At 44.5% G+C, this 26,042-nt stretch overlaps 1 long non-coding RNA gene across 1 annotated transcript in view; it reads left to right on the top strand.

Moving 5' to 3' along the window:
- The window catches only part of LOC115094559, a 330,280-nt gene extending 308,290 nt beyond the window's left edge, over window positions 1-21,990 (top strand). The window contains exon 3 of the long non-coding RNA XR_003857581.1: window positions 21,546-21,990. This is a non-coding gene — a long non-coding RNA (uncharacterized LOC115094559). The remainder of the gene's footprint in view (window positions 1-21,545) is intronic.
- The last annotated feature ends 4,052 nt before the right edge of the window (window positions 21,991-26,042 follow it).

The following is a 26,042-nucleotide window of genomic DNA, read 5'->3' as shown; positions in this document are numbered from 1 at the left end:
CAGTCTCCAGCAGCACTCATCCAGCCTAGCAGCACTCATCCAGTCTCCAGCAGCACTCATCCAATCATCCAGTCATCCAGTCTCCAGCAGTACTCATCCAGTCTCTAACAGCACTCATCCAGTCTCCAGCAGTACTCATCTAGTCTCCAGCAGCACTCATCCAGTCTCTAACAGCACTCATCCAGTCTCCAGCAGTACTCATCCAGTCTCCAGCAGCACTCATCTAGTCTCCAGCAACAATTATGCACTACCGCCCACGCACCTACAAATCACTCACCCCAATCATGATTTCCCCCACAACACAGTTCCTAGGTCTCACCCTTTTCACCATAATCCTATTCAACGCTCAATCAATCACCAACAAAACTCTTATACTCAACGACATTCTGCAGGACACAACCCCAGATTTTTGCGCCATAACTGAAACATGGCTCAAATCCACAGACATCACACTCATTAATCAACTACCAACACAGACTTACGATTTCTTCTCCATCCCAAGACAAAAAAAAAGAGGAGGGGGTATCTTCCTCGCTGCAAAAAAATCCTTAAGGTTCACACACCACCCCATCAGTACAACTACCAAACTAGAACTAGGATTGTTCAAATCAGAACATCTCCAAATCCTTCTAGTCTATGCCCCTCCAGGCTTACTAGAGTCAGACCCCTCACCTATTATTGAAACCATAACCTTACATCTTAATCTTGACTCCCCTGCTATAATTCTGGGCGACTTCAACTTACATGTTGACAAAGTCCCCCTCTCAACTAACTGTGAAGCTTTCCTCACCTCACTGTCATCGATGGGTTTTCAGCCAACAAATCAACAAACCCACTCACAAAGCAGGCCATACGCTCAATCTCCTCTTTACAAACGCCAAGATTTCTCTTACAGAACAACCAAATTATAAAAAAGTCCCATGGTCAGATCACTCTCTAATCTCCACCAGCTTTTCTATACCTCGATCAGACTCCAACCTCAACTCAAGACCCTCTTTCCAATACAGAAAATCCTGCTCCTCAGAACACCTCAGCAAACTTCTAACCTCTGATCTACCACTCATTGATGTCTCCACACCCAACTCTGCCCTCCAATCCTGGTCCAAAATAACAAAAGCTATTGCAAACACTCTCTGCCCACTGACAACCAAAACAAGGTCTTCCAATGCATCCAAACGACAACCCTGGTTTAACGATGAACTACGAAAGCTCAAACAACTACTTCGGCAAAAAGAGAGAAAATGGCGTAAAGCCACTTCACCGGCCACACTCGCTGACTACAAACGATCACTCCATCTATACAAAAGTACCACGTTAAAAACCAAAAGAGACTACTATGCCCGAAAAGTTCATCATCTCACCTTTGACTCAAAAGCTCTATTCACCTTCGTCTCCAGCCTCACTAAACCGATCACTCCAGATATCCCACCCGAACAAGCCCAGACTAAAGCAGACGAACTGGCTCTCCATTTCAACAAAAAAATATCGGATCTCCTCAATCAGCTAACTCCAATCACTACTTTTCCAGATAACACATACTTCCCCCAAAACAAAGAGATCCAGTTTATTGCCTTCGAACACATCACAATCACAGAGATACAAACGGTGTTAAAAAGAATGAAACCATCATCTCACCCATTTGATCAAATTCCATCCAAAATGCTCCTTCTCATCCCGGACACAATAGCAAAAACCTTAGCAGATATCATAAACTGCTCTCTATCACATGGTATCTACCCTGATGACCTAAAAACTGCCTCAATCAAGCCACTGTTAAAAAAACCAAATCTAAATGCAAGCGATCCCAACAACTTCCGCCCTATTTCCAACCTCCCATTCATAGCGAAAATCATGGAAAAATTGGTAAACACCCAACTATCCAATTACCTAGAGGACAACAGTATTCTTTCCCCAAACCAATATGGTTTTCACAAAGCCGCAAGCACTGAAACGCTACTACTCTCACTCACGGACTTCCTCCTCTCTGGAATTGACAAAGGCCAAGCATATTTACTAATCCTCCTTGACTTTTCGGCGGCATTCGACACAGTCAACCACGCCCTCCTTCTAAAACAGCTGGCAAACATTGGTTTAACAGGTGCCACACTAAACTGGTTCAAAACATTCCTTGAAAATAGAAGATATAGAGTCAAAATCCACAATAAAGAATCCCAATACCACCATTCTAATAGAGGGGTGCCGCAGGGTTCTTCACTTTCACCCACGCTATTCAATATCTACCTCCTACCACTTTGTCAACTTCTTACAAAACTAAGCCTGAAACACTTCCTTTTCGCAGACGACGTACAGATCGTGATCCCCATAGAAGAATCAATATCTAAAACAATGGAATACTGGGACAGTTGCTTAGTAGAAATTAAACTTCTCCTCACCAGTCTAAACCTGGTACTTAATGCTTCTAAAACAGAATTCCTGCTCATATCACCGGAAAACAAAAATACACACCCAAAACCACCCACACTCCTTCAAACAGCCCATGTAAGAGATTTAGGAGCCATCCTGGACAATCGACTCAACCTCAAACCTTTCATTAACCAAACCACCAAGGACTGCTTCTACAAATTACATATCCTGAAAAGAATTAAACCACTTTTTCACGCCCAAGACTTTAGAACAATTTTGCAAGCAATAATCTTTTCCAAATTAGATTATTGCAACTCATTACTACTAGGCCTCCCAGCTTCCTATACCAAACCTCTACAAATGGTCCAGAACTCTGCAGCCAGAGTCCTCACAAACTCCAGGAAAATGGACCACATCTCACCTATCCTCAAAAACCTCCATTGGCTACCGATCCACTATAGAATCATATATAAAACCATCAACATCATATACAAAACTATCAACCAAAACACGCACCTCGACCTACAAATACCTCTTAAAAAATACACTTCCGCTAGACCCATCAGGGAATGCTACAAAGAGTCACTCCAAATACCAAAGGCCAAAACCTACCAACATAAATCATTGAGTCTCAGAGCCTTCTCTTCAGCAGGTCCAACTCTCTGGAACTCTATCCCACCAGATCTGAGACAGGAGCCATGCTCTCTAACATTTAGGAAAAGACTAAAAACTTGGCTTTTCAAAAAAGCATTTCCAAGCCTTGAATAATACCTCCATTAAATAGCACAAACTCTTATCCAATAACTGGACCAAATACAATTCAACCAACCTTAAACTGACAATCTTCAATACCTGCTGAACTTTTATCATACCACTGTCGTATTTATGCATTTGGTTATTTATGTTCCGTTCCATAGTGAGGTATTGCCACAGTTTCTCACATATTCTTATTCACTCACTATGCTAATCTATTACATTAATAGACTGAAATGTAAATATTGCTCTGTGCAATCTCTCCCCTTTTTCCAGTTCCTAGTTGATTTCCCTGATTTATTGTAACTTTCTCAATTCCTTTATCTGATTCACGTTATTTAAAGTTCAAGGTTCTTTTTGAGAACATTGTTTTACGTTATGTTATGTTTTACACACTTTGTTAATTGTAAACCGGGTTGATGTGATGCCTGTCATGAAACTCGGTATAACAAAAACAATAAATAAATAAATAAATTTCTGGGAATCTACAAGAACTCTGCCTGCTGCATGCCTCTCAAATAGGGAAATTCTACTCAAATCCCATGCCAGGATATACATTGGATTTTGGTTTTTTTTAATTTGCTACTTTAATCAGCACTGCAGGTTCAGTAAATGAGTTTTTAACTTTTATTTTTTTAATATCACACTTCTCTAGTTGTATTCTATACTGCACCTGCTTTATGGATTAATAAAGTTCTTATCACAGACGTTATAACGAACATAAATACCTAAGATAAAATAAAAAACCCAAATACAGGCAACAAATGCTGTGATTCTTTAGTATTTTGATTGTTGTCAAATTTTTTTTTTTTACTTCATACACAGAAACCCATGACTGGGATACAGTTATACTAGGCTACAATCTATTCAGGAAAGACCGGTTAGAAAGAAAGGAGCTAAGCATGGCATTATGTATTACAAAATAATATTAAAGCAACAGAATTGCAGAGCTTATGAAGGAGACACTGTGGGTTAATTTGGAAAGAATGAATGGAACATCTATTTATATTAGTGTAATATACAGACCCCCATCGCCAGACAAAGGAGATGGATAGAGATTTAACGGTGAATAGTCACAAGATTTCTGCAGTATCTTATAGAAGCAAGGAGATCCTGGATTATCTGCAAGAAAAACTTTTCCGTCAACTGGTAATGGAACCCACAAGGGAGGGGATGATACTGGACTTGCTGCTTACCAACAGGGATAGTATCTCTGATGTAGTTAATGATCATGGGTGATACAATGACTACCAGATGGTGTGGTTCAGTATGAGCATCAGAGTTGAAGTTTCTTTCAAACACAATGGTCCTAGACTTCAGGAAAACTGATTTTGTTACAATGGGGGTGGGCATGGGGGTGTACCTCAAGGGGTCATTAGCTCATTGGGAAAACCTAGGGGAAGTAGAAGAGCAATGGGCAAAACTAAAATGAATATTGTATCCAACCTTTTTATTAAGAAAGTAAATAAAGGAAAGAGGAAAAAGTATGCACTCTAGTTTTCTAAAGTAGTAGCTAAAAAGGTAAGGGAGAAAATGTTAGAATTCATAAATTACAAGCTATTGCAGAACGTGGAAGACATGCAACAATATCTAGAAAAGCTAAGAGAAGCTGGGAAAGAAGTCAGGAATGCAAAAGTTTGAATGGAAACATTTTTTTTAAATATGGTAAAACAGAGGGACAATACTCCTTTTTTTTTTTTTGGGGGGGGGGGGTATAATAGTAGGAAATGCAAACGTAGCATTGTGAGACTCAAGAAGTGAAGGGGAGAAATATGTAATGGCTGATGAGGAAAAAGTGAAATTTCTTAGCAAATATTTCTGTTTAGTGTTCACTGTGGAAGGGCCTGAACAGGACCACATAAACAAACACAAACAAGTTTAGAAGTGAACTCAATCGATTTTCAGAACAGTGTGTTTATGAAGAGCTAACTAAAAAGGATAAGGTGATGGGACCCGATGGGATGCACCAAGGGAATTGCAATGTCCTGAGCTTCACTGGCTGAACTTTTCAATGCTTGTTTAGAATCGGGAGTGGTTCCGGTGTACTGGAGAGGGGCAGATGTGGTTCCTATCATTAAAGTGGAAGTAAGGTAGCATGATTTTACTAGAGGTAAATCTTGTCAGTTGAAGCTCATCAATTTCTTTGACTAGGTGACCAGAGAGTTGGATCAAAGGAGAGTGTTAGATGTAGTGTACTTGGTTTTCAGTAAGGCCTTTGACACTGTTTTTCACAGAGGACATATACATTGTGGAGTGTGGACCACACCTTCAATTCTATGGACCACACCTTTAAAAGGATATAAAACCCTTGGTATGGAACTTAGAGTGACTGACTGGGTTAGAAACTGATTGAGTGGAATGTGGCAAAGGGAGTTTATTCTAAGGATGGGGGGTGTTACTATTGGCGACCCTCAGGGATCAGTCCTGAGACCAGTTCTTTTGAACATTTTTGTGAGCAACATAGCGGAAGGATTGTTGAGGAAAGGTTTGTCTTTTTGTAGGTGATGCCAAAATATGCAACAGGAAAGTGTGGAAGACATGAGGAGGGATCCAGCAAAACTCAAGAAATGGTCTAGAGATTAGCAGCTAAGAGTTAATGCTAAAAATTGCAGAGTAATGCATTTAGAAAAAAATGTAAGACCTGCGCATGGGTGCACATGTGCATGCATTTACCAGCACACACACATGGATGTGATTTTATTACATATGCGCATATATGCGTGTATATGCAGGCAAGTTATAAAATCAGCTCTACGCGCGGACATGTGTGCACGATTTTGTATTAACGCGAGCATCTGCGTGCATATGATAACTTCAGGGTGTAAATGGGGGAAATTTTAGTAGCTAAGCGTGCCGACACAAATACCTGTTTCACCAGTTTGTTCCCAGTTCAGCCCAGTTAGGGAGAGGACTTTCTAAACCCCGTACCTAACTTGCCTCCCTTTTACCCTGCCCCAAGCCTTAAAATCCCACTGACTAGCCTAATATTTTTCGTTACACAACTTACACGCCATCCATATCAGAGTTTGTTACACAACTTACACGCCATCCATAGGGGACTCCGGCACGTGCTTGTGAGAGTAAACACTTACGTGCAGACTTAATGGTGGAGTTCTGGCCCAGCCATGCCCTGCCCAGTCCAGCCCATTCCCCGCCTCCTTTTAAAACCCGCATGGATTTTAAAATCTGCACAGTGCGCACCATGCTGAGTCGTGCACATATCTCCTAGTTTTGGCACACATAGGGATCTTAAAATTGACCAGTTAATCTGCAAAAACAGAAGGGAGAGCCACAGTATTGGAGGCGAAATTCTACTAAGCCCAAAATATAAGTGGGATCTGGGGTGGTTGTATCTGATGATCTTAAGGTGGCCAAACAGGTGAATAAAGCAATGGCAAAATCCAGATAAATGCTTGACTGCTTAGGAAGAGGAATGGTCAGCAGAAATAGGGAGGTTATATTGCACGATATAGGTCTCTCGTGAGACCTCATTGTGAATAATGTGCATAATTCTGTGGCCCATATTTTCAAAAGGATATAAACTGGGTGGCTGCTAAAATAAACAGTGTCCTTCATTCTACAGCACATGGGGATAGATTTAAACATCTAAACATGTATACCCTGAAGGAAAGGAAATACAGAAGAGATATGATAGAGGCTTTAAATATCTCAAAGGTTTCCATGCACTGGAGGCGAGCCTTTTTCAACAGAAAAGAGGCTCTAGAAGAAGAGATGGGATGAGGGTGAAAGGGAGTAGACTCAGGAGTAATCTTAGGAAATATTTCTTTACAGAGAGGGTAGTGGATGTGTGGAACAGCCTCCCAGTGGAGGTGATAGAGGCAAAGAATGCGTGGGATAAATACAGAGGATCTCTAGGGGAGTGAAGAGAATTATAAGGGCTAGATAAATTGAATGGATTGGCAGACTTGACAAGTCACATGGTCTTTTTCTGCAGTCATTTTCCTGTTTAAAGGCATTTCTGCAGGTAAAAGCATTGTTTGGCCATGGAAAAGTCTTTTTATAAATTGCCTTTCCTGTTTTTGAGGAAAGCTTCCTTAGGTTGTGTCACTAAATGCACTCTGGGAGAAGCTTTTCTAGGGGCAGAGTTGGGGAGGAGTTTGTACTTAATTGCATACTGTAGAATTTTCAAAATTCAAATTAGCACAAGGAAAATGTGTGCAGAGAGTTTCTCTGGGGTAATTTTCATAGTGAAGTATGAATGCAATTTTACTTTGACAACTGTGGAAAACTTCACAGTAAAAAGTACCCATGGATCCTTCTTCAGTACATGCAGTTAGAAAATTTGCCCTTTAATCTTTTTGTCCATAACAACGGCCTTAGTTGTTTATTCATTTTACTATAGATTAATACTGGAAATCTTATACTCGTATTCCAAAAGCTCATGAATATTTTCCTCCCCACTGATCTCGCATTTCCAAAATCAAAGAAGCAGTATCTGCATTAGCACCTTTAAATGTCTTAGACACATTCTATATTTCGGGCTGGGCATGCTATATTGATTTGTATGAGTTATCCTTGGAAGAGAATGTCCACTGTTATTTTAACTTAAATGATATGTAGAAAAAAATATAAATATATATGAAAATATATATAATATGTTGGATTGCTCATAATATACTACTAGAAATACAATTAAATGAGCAACTCTTTATCTTTATTACTAAAATGTGCAAGTAGTGTTAAGTTTTATAAATAAATTGAAAGGCTTTTGTAAAATAAAATGATTTTTAAGCGCTAATATTTGGCAGTCCTGGAGTGATCTTCTTTAGCAGCTGTAACTATTATTATGACAGCAAAACAGTTCATTTTTCCACCACCCGGTGGGATACCGAGGTTATAGTACAGTACATAACATTTCTGCTTGCTTGGTTTTAGTGTCAGTCTGATTCTAAGCATGAAATGTCTCCTGCAGTACCGATTCACTGCTGAGAACACACAAAAAAAAAAAAAAAAATGCAAGTGGAGGAGGGGAGGTAGCTACAAAGCAAATCAAATATTTTACTAGATTCTGGAAAAGCTCTAACAACTTCTGGAAAAGAATTAAAAACAAATATTGTTTAAGCTACAGAAGCAGGTTGTTAGCGTTCACCATTCTAATATATTTCCATTTAAAGATGACACAACTGTGGGGCATCAATTTCCCATTAAAAACCCTCATATAATGCCTCTGAGGTAATTAAGGAGTCAAAAGTATTGTTAACCTTTTATGAAAATATCTAATAAAATTAGGGATGCCAGGCTTTGAATTTCTAACTAGGTCACATCAGACAGAGTCAAATTCCCAAAGTCATCTGGTAAAACTTAGAGGTATGTACATAAATGATTGAGTTCATTTGCATCTCAAGATTAGCTACAGCTCATTTGAATAACACTTTTCTTATAATCTTTCCAGTTTTATTATCTGAAAACATGGAATGAATACTCATTATGCACAAAAGTCAATTGTTCTTAGTGCTGTAGAACAAGTCACCTAGAGGTGACAATAAGCATAGGCAGCACTACAAAAACAATAACAACAAAATTGATTTTAAAGTCGCTCAGTGTAATAAAATATAACAGAATCCGCAGCCAAGTTTTACATACTGGTCAGTGGTAAAATTACTGATGCAAAAAATTGCAAAGATAATATGGGATATGGACAGAACAAAACAAATCTTTTAAAATGCACAATACTTATGCCTCTCATAAGAACATGCCATACTGGGTCAGACCAAGGGTCCATCAAGCCCAGCATCCTGTTTCTAACAGTGGCCAATCCAGGCCTTAAGAACCTGGCAAGTACCCAAAAACTAAGTCTATTCCATGTTACCGTTGCTAGTAATAGCAGTGGCTATTTTCTAAGTCAACTTAATTAATAGCAGGTAATGGACTTCTCCTCCAAGAACTTATCCAATCCTTTTTTAAACACAGCTACACTAACTGCACTAACCACATCCTCTGGCAACAAATTCCAGAGTTTAATTGTGCGTTGAGTAAAAAAGAGATGGATGAGCAGCATCAGATAATAGTCAGTAGGACTGAAGTTTCATGGCAATTTCTCCATAATGTCTGTTCCTTTGTTTAAGCTGTGTTTACTGTTTGTTTTGTCTTCTGCTGAAAGATTATTCATATCAGGCTTAATTGAAAAATATACTTATCTTCATTATAATGCTGAGTACTGTATTTTATTTTAAAATTAATCCTCAGTGTACCTAAGACCAATATCAGTGCAGTTTTTAAAGCATTAAAGAGAGAAAGACAGGGACCTCATCCTTTTGTTTTGAAATCAAAACAGTTTGAAGAAATTAAAGGCAACAGACTTACAATCATGACCTCCTTTTGATTCAGAAAGTCTTCAAAACGAAGGTCAAAGAAGTTGTTGAATTCAAACCATACAAGTGAAGGTTCATTTTCCATGATATCTCTTATAAATAATAGTTTAGCTCCAGATTGGTTCCCTTTTCAATAATCAGTGACAATAATTCAAGTATGAAACAGTTTGCAGGTGAGGATTTTGCTTTTAAATGATATTTTCAGAATCTTATTCTATCGTTTTATGTTTTCAGTACTCTATGACAACAGAATATACCAAATATTATATGCAGGTAATAATGCCAATATCATCCCAGTTGGCTGCATCGGTTTAATAGGAGCTTTGATAAGAAATGTGTTGCGTGCCCTGTCCACGTCTGGCCCACGCACGGGCCTGCTTACCTCTCTGGCTCGTCCTCAGCTCCCGGGTCGGCCTCCCGAGTGGCAGCAGTGAGCTCCTCCAGGCCTCGGCGTCCCGCGACAGTGGTAGCTGGGCCTTCCACTGCGCACCAGGCCTCACGCTGGAGTTTGACGTCTCCCGTGGCATTGGCCACGTCCCTACGCACGTGCGCGCGGACTGCCCGGCCTCTTGTAGGGCCAGGGGAGGATCCTAGCTCCGTGGCGCGCCCTGATTGAAGACACTACACTGCCTGCACTTCCTTGCCTTGGAAATCGGGTCAGCATTGTATTGTGTGCTAGATTGTCTCTGCGTTCTAAGCCTTGTTCCAGTCTTGTTCTAGTCTTGTTCCAGGATCCTACTGTTCCAGCCTTGTTCTTGCATCCTACTGTTCCAGCATCCCTCTGTTCTTCTCCCAGGTAGTACCCTCGGACTGTCTCTCTGGTACTGACCTCGGCCTGTTCCTTGACCACTCTGTCTGCTGCCTGCCTCCTAACCTCTGCCTGCCTTGTGACCTCCAGAACCTGACCTCTGCCTTGTTGACTACTCCTCGGACTGACCCTCGGATTCTGGCCTCTGCCTGATTGACCACGTCTCCTGATTCTGGCTCTGTCCCTTGCCTTGTCATTGCCTACACTGTTCTGGTCCTCCTTGCTCCATCAGACCTACAGCCTCGAGTCCGACCGCGCTCCCTTGCTGTCCGTGGACACACCTGTCTACTACCTCTTCAAGAGACCCTGCGAGGCCCACCTAAGTCCAAGCGACCCAGGTCCCTATGGGCTCCACCTAGGGAGACCATGGGCTTCCAGTGGTGAAGCTCATCCAAGCCTCTGTCTCCTCCAGTGCTCCACCACCTGGGGGCAGGTGCTTCCTGGTCCCTACCAGGGAGCCGTTCTCTACTGCTCCAGGACAAGGGTCCACTCCTGAGCGCAACAAAATGCTTTTAAAACACTTGAAAATAATTATATTTTATAGAGAAATTGAACATGTTTTAGAACAGTTGTTTTTACCTTATGCTTCAGGGACCACCCAGCCAATCTGATTTTCAGAATATCCACAATAAATATGTAACTAATATTAATAATAAAATGTTCAATATTTCCTCTGTTTAATGGGTCTATTGGTGTAATCTATAGCCACATAGAAGAGGAAATAGCGAATGTGAATTAACTCATCTTGGAGAATCTGTATGTAGATATTCATTGAATCCTTACTAGGAACAGGTATAGGAGCAAATCACTTTTGTTTTGGGAAAAAACATAATAGCTAAGTTGTGGGTATATAGTTCCCCCATGTGGATGAGAGTAAATAGTGTATTCCTCTGTTATATAAGCTCTGACCACCATCTTAGGGTATGGATTTTAGTTTCTTTTTTCCAGAGGTAGTATGTCTTGGCTGTCCTCTACTATTTTTTGTTGTTTGGCTCCTAACTTCTCTATGGAGACTTTTAGTTTGGATATGGAATTTCTATCCACTTTCTCCATCCCTTTTATATTTTTATGATGATTTATTTAAGTTCTGAGTAGCCAATAACTAGGTACTCATTTTAGCTATTTTCATTGCTACTTTATTATCAAAGGAGGAGTTTGCTTCCCTGAAAGGACCTGCAAATCATCAGTATCTGCAGGTTGTTTCTCAGGGAAGCTACCTCCAATCTGGTAGCCCTTGTGTTGCCTTGGAGGAGAAAGGTAACCTGGAAGTAGAGCATCAGCTTAATGAGCCATGAAGCATTCCTGTAGCTAGTACCTGCCCTCAAGGATAGGTCTCCTAGTAAATGTGCCTAGGAGGGAAGGATTAGGATGTCCATTATATTTGGTGATTCAATTGTTATGAAGGTTGATAACTGTGGAAATGAGGATCATTTGGTAATTTGCTTGCCCGGTGCATAGGTGGCAGACCTAATGCATCACATAGATAGGATTTTAGATAGTACTCGGGAGGAGCAAGCTGACTTGGTACATATGGGTACGAATGACATAGGAAAGTATAGTAGGAAGGTTCTAGAAGCCAAATTTAGGGTTTTTGGTAGAACGCTGAAATCCAGAACCTCCATGGTGGCATTCTCAGAAATGCTCCCCGTTCCACATGCAGGACCCCAGAGGCAAGCAAAGCTCCAAAGTCTCAATGCGTGCATGAGACGATGGTACAAGGAAGAGGGTTTTAGATTTGTTGGTGACTGGGCTTCATTTTGGGGAAGGGGAGAGCTTTTCCAAAAGGATGGGCTTCACCTTAACCAGAGTGGAACCAGGCTGCTAGCATTAACCTTTAAAAAGGAGATAGCGCAGCTTTTAAACTAGATGATAGGGGAAAGCCAATAGTTGCAAGTATTAAAAAAATGAAAACCACTTCTGCACTTCCGAGACTTCCGCCTGGTACTTCAATCCATCATCCTCTCGAAGCTGAATTACTGCAACTCACTCCTTCTGGGCCTTCCCGCTAGCTCCATGAAACCACTTCAGATGGCCCAGAACGCGACGGCCAGAATCCTTACAAACACCAACAAAAGGGAGCACATCACCCCCATCCTCCAGAACCTTCACTGGCTGCCTATTAAATTCAGGATTCATTTCAAACCCCTCATGATGATACACAAGGCCCTACACAACATCTCCCCCCTCAACCTAACTTTTCAACTGCAGCAGCACATTACTAAGAGACCTGTAAGAAGTGCGTACAAGAACATGCTACTCACCCAGCCGGCAAAAACCTCACTGAGGAAACGCGCGCTTTCCACTGCTGGTCCCCCACTTTGGAACTCGCTCCCTCCGGACCTCCGCCAAGACCCTGCCTCATGACATTCAAAAAGAAGCTAAAGACTTGGCTTTTCGCCCAAGCGTTCCCGGAGGGCTAAGGCCCGATGAAGTCGATGACATTATAGACCCCGGCCCATCTATCCCTCTGTACATATGTTTTTGAGTTTGTACTTTATTTCTGCTAATAGTCTCTTTGAATGTAGTCCTTTTTTATCTCTCTGCAAGTTCTTTTTTTCAACTTGTTCCAATGTATGACGCCCCAGAGGCGACTGTTTCAGTTCCTTGTAAACCGGTGCGATATGTATATTACACAGGAACATCGGTTTATAAAAAACAAAAAAGTAAATAAATAAATAGTGCTCAGAAGCACATGGTTTGGAATGATGCATCTTTGAAGGATACTAAGAGAAAAGGGGAAACAGGGCATTCCAATAGAGAAGTTGCAATAAATGCCAAAGTGGACAAGCTATTTAAGTCAAATGCAGAAAGATTCCAAATTACACCTGTCAGCTGATGAGCAGATTTGGACTGATTTTAAGACGTATGCACGGGCATACATTTGTGCACGCAACCCGGTGCGCACAAATGTACACCCGATTTTTTAACATGCATGCGCAGCCGCGCACATGTTATAAATCCAGGGTCGGCGCATGCAAGGGGGTGCACACTAGTGCACCTTTCTCGCGCCGAGCCCTAGGGGAGCCCCGATGGCTTTCCCCATTCCCTCCAATTTCAGAGTGGTCTTGAAGGGAAATTTCCTTCTGCCCCCCCCCATCTTCTCCTTCCTAACCCACCCCCCCAGCCCGAACAAAAAAAACCCCGGTACCAGAGGCAGGCGTAACTTGCGCACACCAGCCAAGTGCTGGCATGCGATCCCCTGGCCCAGTGGCAGTGGAGAGGCCTCTGGCCACGCCCAGCCCCGGAACGCCCTGTGTTACGGCTATGGCTGCAGTGCAACCGCCTCACCACCAGGGGTCCCTCTAGTGCTGGCTCTCCTCACAGGCCCAGTCCATCTCTCCTGTCCACTCTATGTTCTGGGCTGTCCCTTATAACCCTGCCTGACAGTTCTCTCGGTGCTTCGGCATCGAGCACGCCTGGGCTCCCTGCTCTAGCCTTCCTTCCCTGCTTGCTGTGCGTTTGGTCCCAGGACCTTGCCTTGCGCGGCCTTCGGGCCTTATTCCTTGCCTTGCGCGGCCTTCGGGCCTTCTACCTTGCCTTGCTCTGGGTGTACCTTTGGGCCTGATACCTTGTACTGTGTGTGGCCTATGGGCCTTCTGTGTGTGTGTGGCCTACGGGCCTTCTGTGTGTGTGTGTGGCCTACGGGCCTTCTGTGTGTGTGTGTGGCCTACGGGCCTTCTGACCTGCCTTGCCCTGCTTACGGTGTGTGGCCTACGGGCCTTCTGTGTGTGTGTGGCCTACAGGCCTTCTGACCTGCCTTGCCCTGCTTACTGTGTGTGGCCTACGGGCCTTCTGTGTGTGTGTGGCCTAAGGGTCTTCTGACCTGCCTTGCCCTGCTTACGGTGTGTGGCCTACGGGCCTTCTGACCTGCCTTGCCCTGCTTACTGTGTGTGGCCTACGGGCCTTCTGTGTGTGTGTGGCCTACGGGCCTTCTGACCTGCCTTGCCCTGACCCAGCCTGAACCCAGACACTGCTATCTGCCGCCTGCCCTGACCCAGCCTGGACCCAGACACTGCTAATTGCCGCCTGCCCTGACCCAGCCTGGACCCAGACACTGCTACTTGCTACCTGCCCTGACCCAGCCTGGACCCAGACACTGCTACTTGCCGCCTGCCCTGTCCCAGCCTGGACCCAGTCACTGCTACTTGCCGCCTGCCCTGACCCAGCCTGGACCCAGACACTGTTTCTAGCCATTCCAGTCTCTCTCCACCTGGAGCCACCCTTCTGGGTGGTGTTCACGACTCCTGACCGGAGCCCATTCGTAACAGTATGCCAAAGCCACCAATTTCCAGGGGAAAAGATAGGTCTTGGTACTACCGGTGAGCCAATTTTTTCTTTTTCCTTCTATTCACATTATGCCTCAGCCTCCAAGTTTTTATGTCTGTGCTTGTTGCCAGACTTTGAATTATCCCAGTTACAAGAACTATCTTGCCTGTCAACTCTCAGACCAAGAACACTGGGCATGCAGTAGTTGTCATAAGAGGAACGTCTCAGTCTATCAGGAATGTTTAAATTGTCTAAATCCTAAACCAGGGTGGTGGAAATGCTCCTGTCTTCCGTGTCTTTTACCACCAGGCAAACCCTGCCCCCGTTGTTCTGCTCTAGGATCAGCTGTTCCATTAGAAAAGACAATCAGCTCTCCTAACCGGTATTCTGCTTCTGGCTCCACTAAAACAGACATTTTAGCTGGCAGTTTGTGGATAGAAAAACCCAGGACTTACCTGGCCAAGAAGGCTTCTGTGACACCAGTGCTAGAGCCTTGGGAACAGGTTTCTCTAAAACGGAGAGTTGATTAACTCTAGCAGGGCTCTGCTTCCCACAGCTGCTGTTGAGACACTTACGAGCACCTTCCCTAGACGTCCTAGAACTGCCTGTGCCTTCTCTAAACTGCTCCTCCAGAAACAAAATCAGGAGCTTCAGACTTTGGCTCCAGGTATCAAGCCCACGGCAGTCCAATCTGTGTCTTCCATGCGCACTACTTCTAACCCTGCTGCTCCACCCCGAGAGGGGTCCGCGTCTGCTGTTTCACCCCGAGAGGGGTCCGAGCCTGCTGTTTCACCCCGAGAGGGGTCTAACCCTGATGTTTCACCCTGAGAGGGGCCCGAGCCTGCTACATCGTCCCGAGAGGGGCCCGAGCCTACTGCACTACCCCGAGAGGGGTCCGAGCCTGCTGCATCACCCCGAGAGGGGTCCGAGCCTGCTGCTTCACCCCGAGAGGGGTCCGAGCCTGCTACATCGCCCCGAGAGGGGTCTGAGCCTGCTGCATCACCCCGAGAGGGGTCCAAGCCTGCTACATCGCCCCGAGAGGGGTCCGAGCCTGCTACATTACCACGAGAAGAGTCCGAGCCTGCTGCTTCACTCCGAGAGGGGTCCGAGCCTGCTGCATCACCCCGAGAGGGGTCCGAGCCTGCTGTTTCACCCCGAGAGGGGTCCAAACCTGCTACATCGCCCCGAGAGGGTTCCGAGCCTGCTACACTACCCCAAGAGGGGTCCGAGTCTGCTGCATCACCCCGAGAGGGGCCCAAGCCTGCTGCTTCGCCCTGAGAGGGGTCCGAGCCTGCTGCACTACCCCGAGAAGAACCTGAGTCTGCTGTGTCTTCCCCGGAGGAGTCCGAACCGGTCCTGCTGCCGCCCCCGGAGGGGCTCGAACCGGTCCTGCTGTCATCCCTGGAGGGGTCCGAACCGGTCCTACTGATAGACTTTCTGACTCAGCCATCTGAGTCTACTGAACCGATCCTGCTGCCGCCCCCAGAGGGGCTCGAACCGATCCTGCTGCCACTCCCAGAGGGGCTCGAACCGGTCCTGCTGCCACTCCCAGAGGGGCTCGAACCGGTCCTGCTGCCGTCCCCGGAGGGGTCGAAATCGGTCCTGCTGCCGTCCCCAGATGGGTCCGAACCGGTCCTACTGACAGACTTTCTGACTCAGCCATCCGAGCCTGCCGAACCGGTCCTGCTGCAGTCCCCGGAGGGGTCCGAACCGGTCCTGCCAACAGACTTTGTTACTCAACCATCTGAGCCTGCTGTACCGGTCCAGCTGCCGACCCGGGAGGGGTCCATACTGGTCCTACTGTCGCCGACCCTGGAGGAGTCTGTGCCGGCCCTGATGCCGACCCTGGAGGGGTCCGGACCAGTCCTGCTGTCCTCAGGAGGGATTACGGACTATTTCGCTGCCCCAGGTGGTGTTTATGTTCCCCTTGTCACCCCAGGAGGGGTTATGGAAATCTGCACCGCCTCTGCTACCCCAGGAGGGGTCTAACTCTGCCGCCTTGTCCCAGGAGGGTTTATGGACTATGTTGCTGCCCCAGGTTGGGGTTGTGTCTGCCTTTTTACTCCAGGAAGGGTTATGGACTGCCTTGCTGCCTCGGGAAGGAGTTGAACCTGCCGCATCGCCCCAGGAGGGGTCGGACTTCATTATTGAGTACCCCCTGCTAAGATGGGACCCAGGAGGAGGGGGAGGCCTTGAGGAGGGGGTACTGTTACGGCTATGGCTGCAGTGCAACCGCCTCACCACCAGGGGTCCCTCTAGTGCTGGCTCTCCTCACAGACCCAGTCCATCTCCCCTGTCCACTCTATGTTCTGGGCTGTCCCTTATAACCCTGCCTGACAGTTCCCTCGGTGCTTTGGCATCGAGCTCGCCTGGGCTCCCTGCTCTAGCCTTCCTTCCCTGCTTGCTGTGCGTTTGGTCCCAGGACCTTGCCTTGCCTTGCCTTGCCTTGCCTTGCCTTGCCTTGCGCGGCCTTCGGGCCTTATTCATTCCTTGCCTTGCGCGGCCTTCGGGCCTTATTCATTCCTTGCTTTGCTTTGCCTTGCGCAGCCTTCGGGCCTTCTACCTTGCCTTGCTCTGGGTGTACCTTTGGGCCTGCTACCTTGTACTGTGTGTGGCCTACGGGCCTTCTGTATGTGTGTGGCCTATGGGGCTTCTGACCTGCCTTGCCCTACTTACTGTGTGTGGCCTACGGGCCTTCTGTGTGTGTGTGGCCTACGGGTCTTCTGACCTGCCTTGCCCTGCTTACGGTGTGTGGCCTACGGGCCTTCTGTGTGTGTGTGGCCTACGGGCCTTCTGACCTGCCTTGCCCTGCTTACTGTGTGTGGCCTACGGGCCTTCTGTGTGTGTGTGGCCTACGGGCCTTCTGACCTGCCTTGCCCTGACCCAGCCTGAACCCAGACACTGCTATCTGCCGCCTGCCCTGACCCAGCCTGGACCCAGACACTGCTACTTGCCGCCTGCCCTGACCCAGCCTGGACCCAGACACTGCTACTTGCCGCCTGCCCTGACCCAGCCTGGACCCAGACACTGCTACTTGCCGCCTGCCCTGACCCAGCCTGGACCCAGACACTGTTTCTAGCCATTCCTGTCTCTCTCCACCTGGAGCCACCCTTCTGGGTGGTGTTCACGACTCCTGACCGGAGCCCATTCGTAACACCCTGCCCACGCCCCACCCCTGGACTGCCCGTTTTTTCAAGCCTCGGGACTTACACATGTCCTGGGGTTTTATGGGTGCCACGGGGCCTTTGAAAAATAGGCCCGGCACGCGTAAATCCACCTGGATTTACGCACGTAGGCTTTTAAAATCTGCCTCATTGTTAAAAAAAAATAAGATGGGAGAGTTAGAGTGTATAGCACTGGATGAAGAGGTAGAAATAATTGGCATCTCAGAGACCTGGTGGAAGGAGGATAACCAATGGGACACTGTGATACAGGGTACATCGAAATGATAGGATGGATTAAAGTGGTGGAAAGGTGGCACTAAATGTTAAAGAGAGCATTGATTCAAACAGGATAAAAGTTCTGCAGGAAACAAAATGCATTGTTGAATCTTTATGGATAGAAATTAGGGATGTGAATCGTGTTCCATATCGTCTTAACGATAGAAATCGTGTGGCAGGGCAAGAAAATCGTGTTAGGCACGATTTTTTAGTTAAAAAATCGTTAAAAATCGTTTTTTCCGATTAGTGCGCACTAACTGGGAGTTAGTGCGCACTAACTGAAAATGATACAATTTGACACTTTTCAGGTCAGTTAAGGTCAGTTTAGGAATGAATATGTATTCCTGTTGGCTGCCCTCTTATTTATTCATGTTAACAAGGTTCCCACTGACAGTATATGGGGGATGGGAAATGGAAACAGTTGGTAGCTTGACAAAACAATTAATGTGATCAGTCAGTGTGACTAGAACTTGTGCCCTAACCCTGATACCAGGGGTATTGTGATCTTCTTGCACATAGTGCCCTATCCCTATTAATACCAGGAGTGTTGTGATCTTCCTGCACACAGTGCCCTAACCCTGGCACCAGGGGTGTTGTGATCTTCCTGCACACAGTGCCCTATCCCTATTAATACCAGGAGTGTTGTGATCTTCCTGCACACAGTGCCCTAACCCTGGCACCAGGGGTGTTGTGATCTTCCTGCACACAGTGCCCTATCCCTATTAATACCAGGAGTGTTGTGATCTTCCTGCACACAGTGCCCTAACCCTGACACCAGGGGTGTTGTGATCTTCCTGCACACAGTGCCCTATGCCTATTAATACCAGGGGTGTTGTGATCTTCCTGCACACAGTGCCCTAACCCTGGCACCAGGGGTGTTGTGATCTTCCTGCACACAGTGCCCTATCCCTATTAATACCAGGAGTGTTGTGATCTTCTTGCACACAGTGCCCTAACCCTGGCACCAGGGGTGTTGTGATCTTCCTGCACACAGTGCCCTATCCCTATTAATACCAGGAGTGTTGTGATCTTCCTGCACACAGTGCCCTATCCCTAATACCAGGGGTGTTGTGATCTTCCTGCACACAGTGCCCTATTCCTGATACCGGGGGTGTTGTGATCTTCCTGCACACAGTGCCCTAACCCTGACACCAGGGGTGTTGTGATCTTCCTGCACACAGTGCCCTATCCCTATTAATACCAGGAGTGTTGTGATCTTCTTGCACACAGTGCCCTAACCCTGGCACCAGGGGTGTTGTGATCTTCATGCACACAGTGCCCTATCCCTATTAATACCAGGAGTGTTGTGATCTTCCTGCACACAGTGCCCTAACCCTGGCACCAGGGGTGTTGTGATCTTCCTGTACACAGTGCCCTATCCCTATTAATACCAGGAGTGTTGTGATCTTCCTGCACACAGTGCCCTATCCCTATTAATACCAGGAGTGTTGTGATCTTCCTGCACACAGTGCCCTAACCCTGGCACCAGGGGTGTTGTGATCTTCCTGCACACAGTGCCCTATCCCTATTAATACCAGGAGTGTTGTGATCTTCCTGCACACAGTGCCCTAACCCTGACACCAGGGGTGTTGTGATCTTCCTGCACACAATGCCCTATCCCTATTAATACCAGGAGTGTTGTGATCTTCTTGCACACAGTGACCTAACCCTGGCACCAGGGGTGTTGTGATCTTCATGTACACAGTGCCCTATCCCTATTAATACCAGGAGTGTTGTGATCTTCCTGCACACAGTGCCCTATCCCTAATACCAGGGGTGTTGTGATCTTCCTGCACACAGTGCCCGATTCCTGATACCGGGGGTGTTGTGATCTTCCTGCACACAGTGCCCTATTCCTGATACCGGGGGTGTTGTGATCTTCTTGCACACATCCCGGTATCAGGGATAGGGCACTGCATGCAGGAAGATCACAACACCCCTGGTATTAGGGATAGGGCACTGCATGCAGGAAGATCACAACACCCCTGGTATCAGGGATAGGGCACTGTGTGCAGGAAGATCACAATACCCCGGAGGAGTGAGGGTCAAGCAGCTCCCCCCTGTCTGTGAAGCCAGCCTCTCACTAGTAATGCAGGGAGGGAGCTGTCTCAGACTTCACCATCCTCCCCCCCCTCACCCACACACCATTCACTAGCTGGGACATGGGGGAAGTCAGGAGTGAGGGTCAGGCAGCTCCCCCCTGTCTGTGAAGCCAGCCTCTCACTAGTAATGCAGGGAGGGAGCTGTCTCAGACTGGTATCAGGGATAGGGCACTGAGTGCAGGAAGATCACAACACCCCTGGTATCAGGAATAGGGCACAGGTTCTAGTCATATTGACTGATCACATTACTTTTTTTGTCAAGTACCAACAGTTTCCATTTCCCATCCCCCCAACCATCACCTCAGTTGGAACCTTGGTAACATCAATAGATAAGAGGGCAGCCAGCCAATAGGAATACATATTCATTCCTAACTGACCTTTACTGACCTGGAAAGTGTCAATAATTTGTATCATTTTCTGTTAGTGTTCCTGAGTTTCCATTTCCATTTCCCATCCCCCCAACCATCAACTCAGTGGGAACCTGGTTAACATCAATAGATAAGAGGGCAGCCAGCCAATAGGAACACATATTCATTCCTAACTGACATTTTCAGTTAGTGCGCACTAACTCTCGTTAGTGCGCACTAACACGATTTAACGATTTTTAATGATAAATCGTTAGAATTTCTATTGTATTGTGTTCTATAACGATTTAAGACGATATTAACATTATCAGACGATAATTTTAATCGTTAAAAAATGATTCACATCCCTAATAGAAATAGCAGGTGAAAATGGGAATAAAATCATAGTTGAGGTGTATTACCGTCCACCAGGCCAAAATGAACTAACAGACAATGAAATGCTAAAAGAAATTAGAGAAGCTAACAAAATCACCAGCACAGTTATAATGGGTAATTTCAATTACCCCAGTACTGACTGGGAGAATGTCACATTCTAGAGAGGTGAATACTGGAGTGCCCCAGGGATCTGTTAAGGGACCATTGCTTTTTAATATATTTATAAATGGGAATGGGAACAACAAGGGAGGTGATCAAATTTGTGGATGACACAAAATTATTCAAAGTTGTTAAATCACAAGAGGATTGAGAGATAGTAAGAGAGGACATTGCAAAACTGGGAGACTGGGTATGGAATGTAGATGGAATAATTCCCCTATGTTGAAAGGCTCTTCAGTTTGGAGAAGAGAAAGTTGAGGGGAGATATGATAGAGATCAATAAATAATGAGTGGAATGGAATGAGTAAACTTTAATCAGTTGTTTACTATTTCAAAAAGTACAAAGACCAGGGGGGCATACAATTAAGTTTACTGGTAATACATTTAAAACTAATAAGAGCAAATATTTTTTACCCAATGCATAATTAAGCTCTAGAATTCATTGCCAGAGGATGTGGTGAAAGTTATTAGTGTAGTTGCATTTAAAAAGTGTTTGAACAAGTTCCTGAAGAAAAAGTCCATTAGCAAGTAAGGGAAAGTTGCAGAAATTCACCGCTTATTTTCTTATGTTATATTCTTAGGTTATCCAGAGGTGTGATGGCTTACAGCCACCCAGAGAAGGAGAGAAGGAAGAAAGGAATTGGAATCCAACCCTTATAAGGCCCATGAATATCTACTGGAGATTTGGAGAAGAGGGGTAGCAGGAGTATCATTCCGATAGTGGAAGGGATAAGAGGTGTATACTTGGTGCCATGCATGTGCTGTGAGTAATGAATAAAGAAAGGCGTTCAGAGGAGAAGATTATGTGGAGAGATGGGAGATAAATGACTGTGCAAAATGGATTTCCCTTTTAATACTTCACCAACATTGGGAGGGAAGCACTAACTTGCTCTATGCCAGTTGGAGAAACATCAGAATAAAGACTGAATCAATTGACTTTAACATTTTAAACTTCAGCAAGACAATAAGAAGTCTCAATTTTAATTAAAGAATGTGTAACATTGTTATTGACCTAAACAGCTGTAAAGAACATTTTCATCATTTCTTACTAAATCAGTAAAAGTATTGTTGGAAACCAAGGCAGCTTTCAGTGTATTCTTTCTGCATAATAGAGATGTGCATTCGTTTTTCCCAAATTAGGCAATTAGGTATGGTTCAGGGGAACTGGAAAACGAACAGAAATTTTCTGAAATTTTGGAAAAGTTCATTTTTTGGGTTAGTGCGCACTAACTTTGACCCGTTAGTGTGCACTGTCCCGAAAATTGGGGCCATCCAAAAAAAAAAAAACCAACCCAAACCACAGGAGAAATGAAATTTCCTGTGGGGGGCCCTGAAACAAAGCCTGAAACAATTAAAAAACGTGATGTACATCTCTACAGTGCATTGTGGCTTTAATGAAATTGTCTAATTCATCCTGGTTCGGAGGACCCGAAAAATGATCATAATTTTTCCAAAATGTCAGAAAAATTCATTTTTCGGGTTCATGCGTGCTAATCCGAAAATCGGGGGTCCCCGAAAAAAAAAAATGCCCGAACTGCAGGAAACATGAAATTTCCCTTGGCAGGCCTAAAACGAAGCCTGAACCGAATGTTCTTACTGCTACACATTTATATCCCTTGTGTTTATTCCCTGTCATTCCTTACTTCAAAAATGTTATACGAATAGGTAAGAAGTCTTGAGATTGAGAACTGATACTGCTTGAGCTCACTGAGAGGTATAGCTGGCTGAGCTCCGTGACCTCATGTATTGTAATGTGGTTTTTATGAACTCTCTTTAAAGCCACTACAGATACAATCCCTGATCTCTGAGCCAATATTCTTTTCAGACCACATCTGCTTAAAAGGGAGCAATCCAATAAAGAGAGGCCCTCCCAGCTCACAGTCATCTTTAGAGTCCAGAAAAGTATTTATCTACTAATGCTGGCTATTTCCACCAAACAATTTGTTAAGGATCACTTATTATCCACTCAAAGCTGCTTTAAAGTGGCAGAATGGCTTCCCAATAGGAAGGAACAATAGAAATGCTTGATAACACTTCAATTGATGTTTAGTACTTAAGAAGCACTGGTAAATCAGTGTCTAGCTGTGGCTGCTAGAGTTTTATGCAGAAAAAATTGTGATTAATTTTTGTATAGAGAACAGACTTTTTTTTTTAATGCTGTATCTTTATGCGGAGTGGAGGAGTAGCCTAGTGGTTAGAGCGGTGGGTTAAGAATGAGGGAAGCTGGGATTCAAATCCTGCTACTGCTCCTTATGACTTTGGGCAAGTCATTTTTATACAATCTGCTTTACAGTAGGCAGGTGAGTCTAAAGTCCTCTTCAATCAGTATGGAAGAGTTTGGTGTATGTATGTAAGAATGACACAATGAGCCCCGTCGGGAATCTGAAGTAGAAAGGCAATTTTGTTGGGTTTACTGAAAAATGTAGTTAAAAATGAAGCTAGAATTTAGCTGCATATATAAGGCGTGTTCCTAAGGCAGGAGGGAGGTACATTGGGGAGAAGCGGAGTAGGCTGCATTAGTTACATAGAAACATAGAAATGACGGCAGAAGAAGACCAAACGGCCCATCCAGTCTGCCCAGCAAGTTTCGCACTTTTTTTTTCTCATACTTATCTGTTACTCTTGGCTTTTAGTAACCTTTTGATTCTATTTCCCTTCCACCCCCACCATTAATGTAGAGAGCAGTGTTGGAACTGCCTCTAAGTGAAATATCTAGCTTACTGGCCGATACAGTAAAGCGCGGCCGCAGTTACCCCGCTGTGTACTCACAATTTTGCCGCGTAAGTCTAAAACACGATTCACTATCTGTTTTTACCAATCCTTACCGCTTCTTTAACTCGACGCGTATCTCTTTCCGCCCGCGGCATGTATATGTATGTAAACGATCCGATTAGCTATTCCCTCCCATACAGTAAAGTGCGCCCCGACTATCGCCTTTTTAACCTGCTATCTTGCCGCGTCTTTAACCTACTAATTTACCGCCTACCCTGACCCTTGCATTAGTGTGGTGAACTTAGCCGCCCAGTCCCAAACCAACCCAATCCACAGAAAAAAAATGCCTCTCGCACCCAGCCGCCCAGTCCCAAACCAATCCAAGCCCCAGCAGAGAGAGACGAAATTTCACAGTCCCAAACTTTCCCCCAGCCCCTGCCCACCTGCCCCGGCCGTATGTGGTTAACTCTGATGTTCAGAGATAGCTGCTTAACTGATGCAGCTAACACTGTCGCGCATTAGGGCTGTGCTAAATTTAACCATATATACCTATCCAGATCATGTTAAGATAGCCAGGGATATTCGACACTGTGGCTGCGGAGCTGAATATCCCCATTGAGTTAGCTGGATAGCTATATCCGGCTAACTTAACTAGCGGTTCCTTGCCTGAATGTCAGCCCCAGTACTGTGATGAATGTGTATTCTGGTTTTGTTAATGCAATGCTATTTGCTGCAGCTGTGCAATTCTAACATAAAAATGTGCCATTTCAAAATGCTACATGCCCACTTGAGGGGATGGCAAACTGGAGGGGAAGGGGGAGGATAGGTGAGGTTGTGGGTTGAAGACATGGCGGGGGCTGAGAATGAATCCATTACTATGCTAGAAAGTCATTCTGTCTATTGCCCATAATGCCTGTAATTAATTCAACATGTCATTAAGGGATATATTTTCTATCACTGAATAACTGATACCCTTGGGACCTAATTCCATTCTATTCTATAGTTTTCTAATAACCCCCTATGTAGAGATGTTTTACTCAGCAGGGGTTTTTTTTCATGTCAGATAGCTCCCCTTGGAAAATAACTTAGTTGTGTCCTAATTTACTTCAGTGTAGACTGCAGGATTAATATTGCTTCCTGATATAACCTGTGCTCTTATAATAATGAATAATCAGTGAGCAAATATCTAGATAGATAGATAGATAAATAGTTCAAATATTATCAGCCCATTTTCCTACCTTTTTTCATAAAGGTTATATAGTTTTTCCAAGTCATTTCAGACAACTTTAGATAGAGCAATATTGAATTATCATGTTCTATGATCTTGGTTGACAAAAGAATGTTGAAATTGAAGATTACACACTGAATACATACTGCACCTGACAAGTCTGATAGCTTTGCATTTTGATGGATGTAACCAGGTTTGAAAGGTAGCAAGCACTAGAATACCAATGAGTACATTTTAAAAGGATTACTAGCCAATACAAATATTGTCTTTGCCACTTTTTAAATATAAAATATGCAAGCAAATTAATACAAATTAAACAAACTCCAATGGGCAAGAATTAAGTTTTTTTTTCCCATAGACACAGAAAATGGGGAAAATACTTTAGAACAACATATGGATCTAATGACTGGAATAACTTGGAAGAAACACAAATAGTTTTAAATTAAATTATGGTTGCTACTTCAGCCTTTCCGTGTATCATTAGGCATACAATAATTAGAAGGGATATGAAAACTGGGAATATGAAAAATAATGTAATCCAATTAAATCATAAAATTATGCAGGCTATCAACATGCAGTTTCAGGAGGGGGGTGGCATTAATGAGCCAACAGACCTATACTACATCCAATTTTCATGTTGTGCAAACTTGTATTGGTCCTAGAAAAAACCTTAGTAGGTTGTGTTACTTTGTTTTGGCCCTGCATGTGATTAATCAAAGGATGTTGTAATGCATACGTTTTGAAGACCAGAGTTTCCTTCTAGTAATGTGTCAGGTTTGAAGGAAATTATCTGCCCTCAAAGGTTCATGTAATGCAACATCTTTTAATAATTGATCGTATTTTCAGCAGCGGTATTGGCTGATATGTTTGGTAGAAATTACACAACTGTGCAGCAAAGAATGGATCCTTGACATATTCTGTTTAAAAAAAAAGATCATTGAAGAGAAAGAAGAGAAATTAATGAAATAACCTTAGCACAGATTTTTCTTTAGTGCATCCTGGTGTTTTTGAAAGGGACATTTTGGAGATTGCATCTTTGTTTAGGAGTTTAACCTAATCTGCTGCACATTTTTGAAAATGCATTTCTTTATTTCTTTTTTTTTTTTTTTAATCGCTCTCTTTTCACTGGGCAATATTT

The sequence above is a fragment of the Rhinatrema bivittatum genome, chromosome 6 (genome assembly GCF_901001135.1).
Source record: "Rhinatrema bivittatum chromosome 6, aRhiBiv1.1, whole genome shotgun sequence".
Taxonomy (NCBI): Eukaryota; Metazoa; Chordata; class Amphibia; order Gymnophiona; family Rhinatrematidae; genus Rhinatrema; species Rhinatrema bivittatum.
This window is presented reverse-complemented; position numbering and strand designations above follow the sequence as displayed.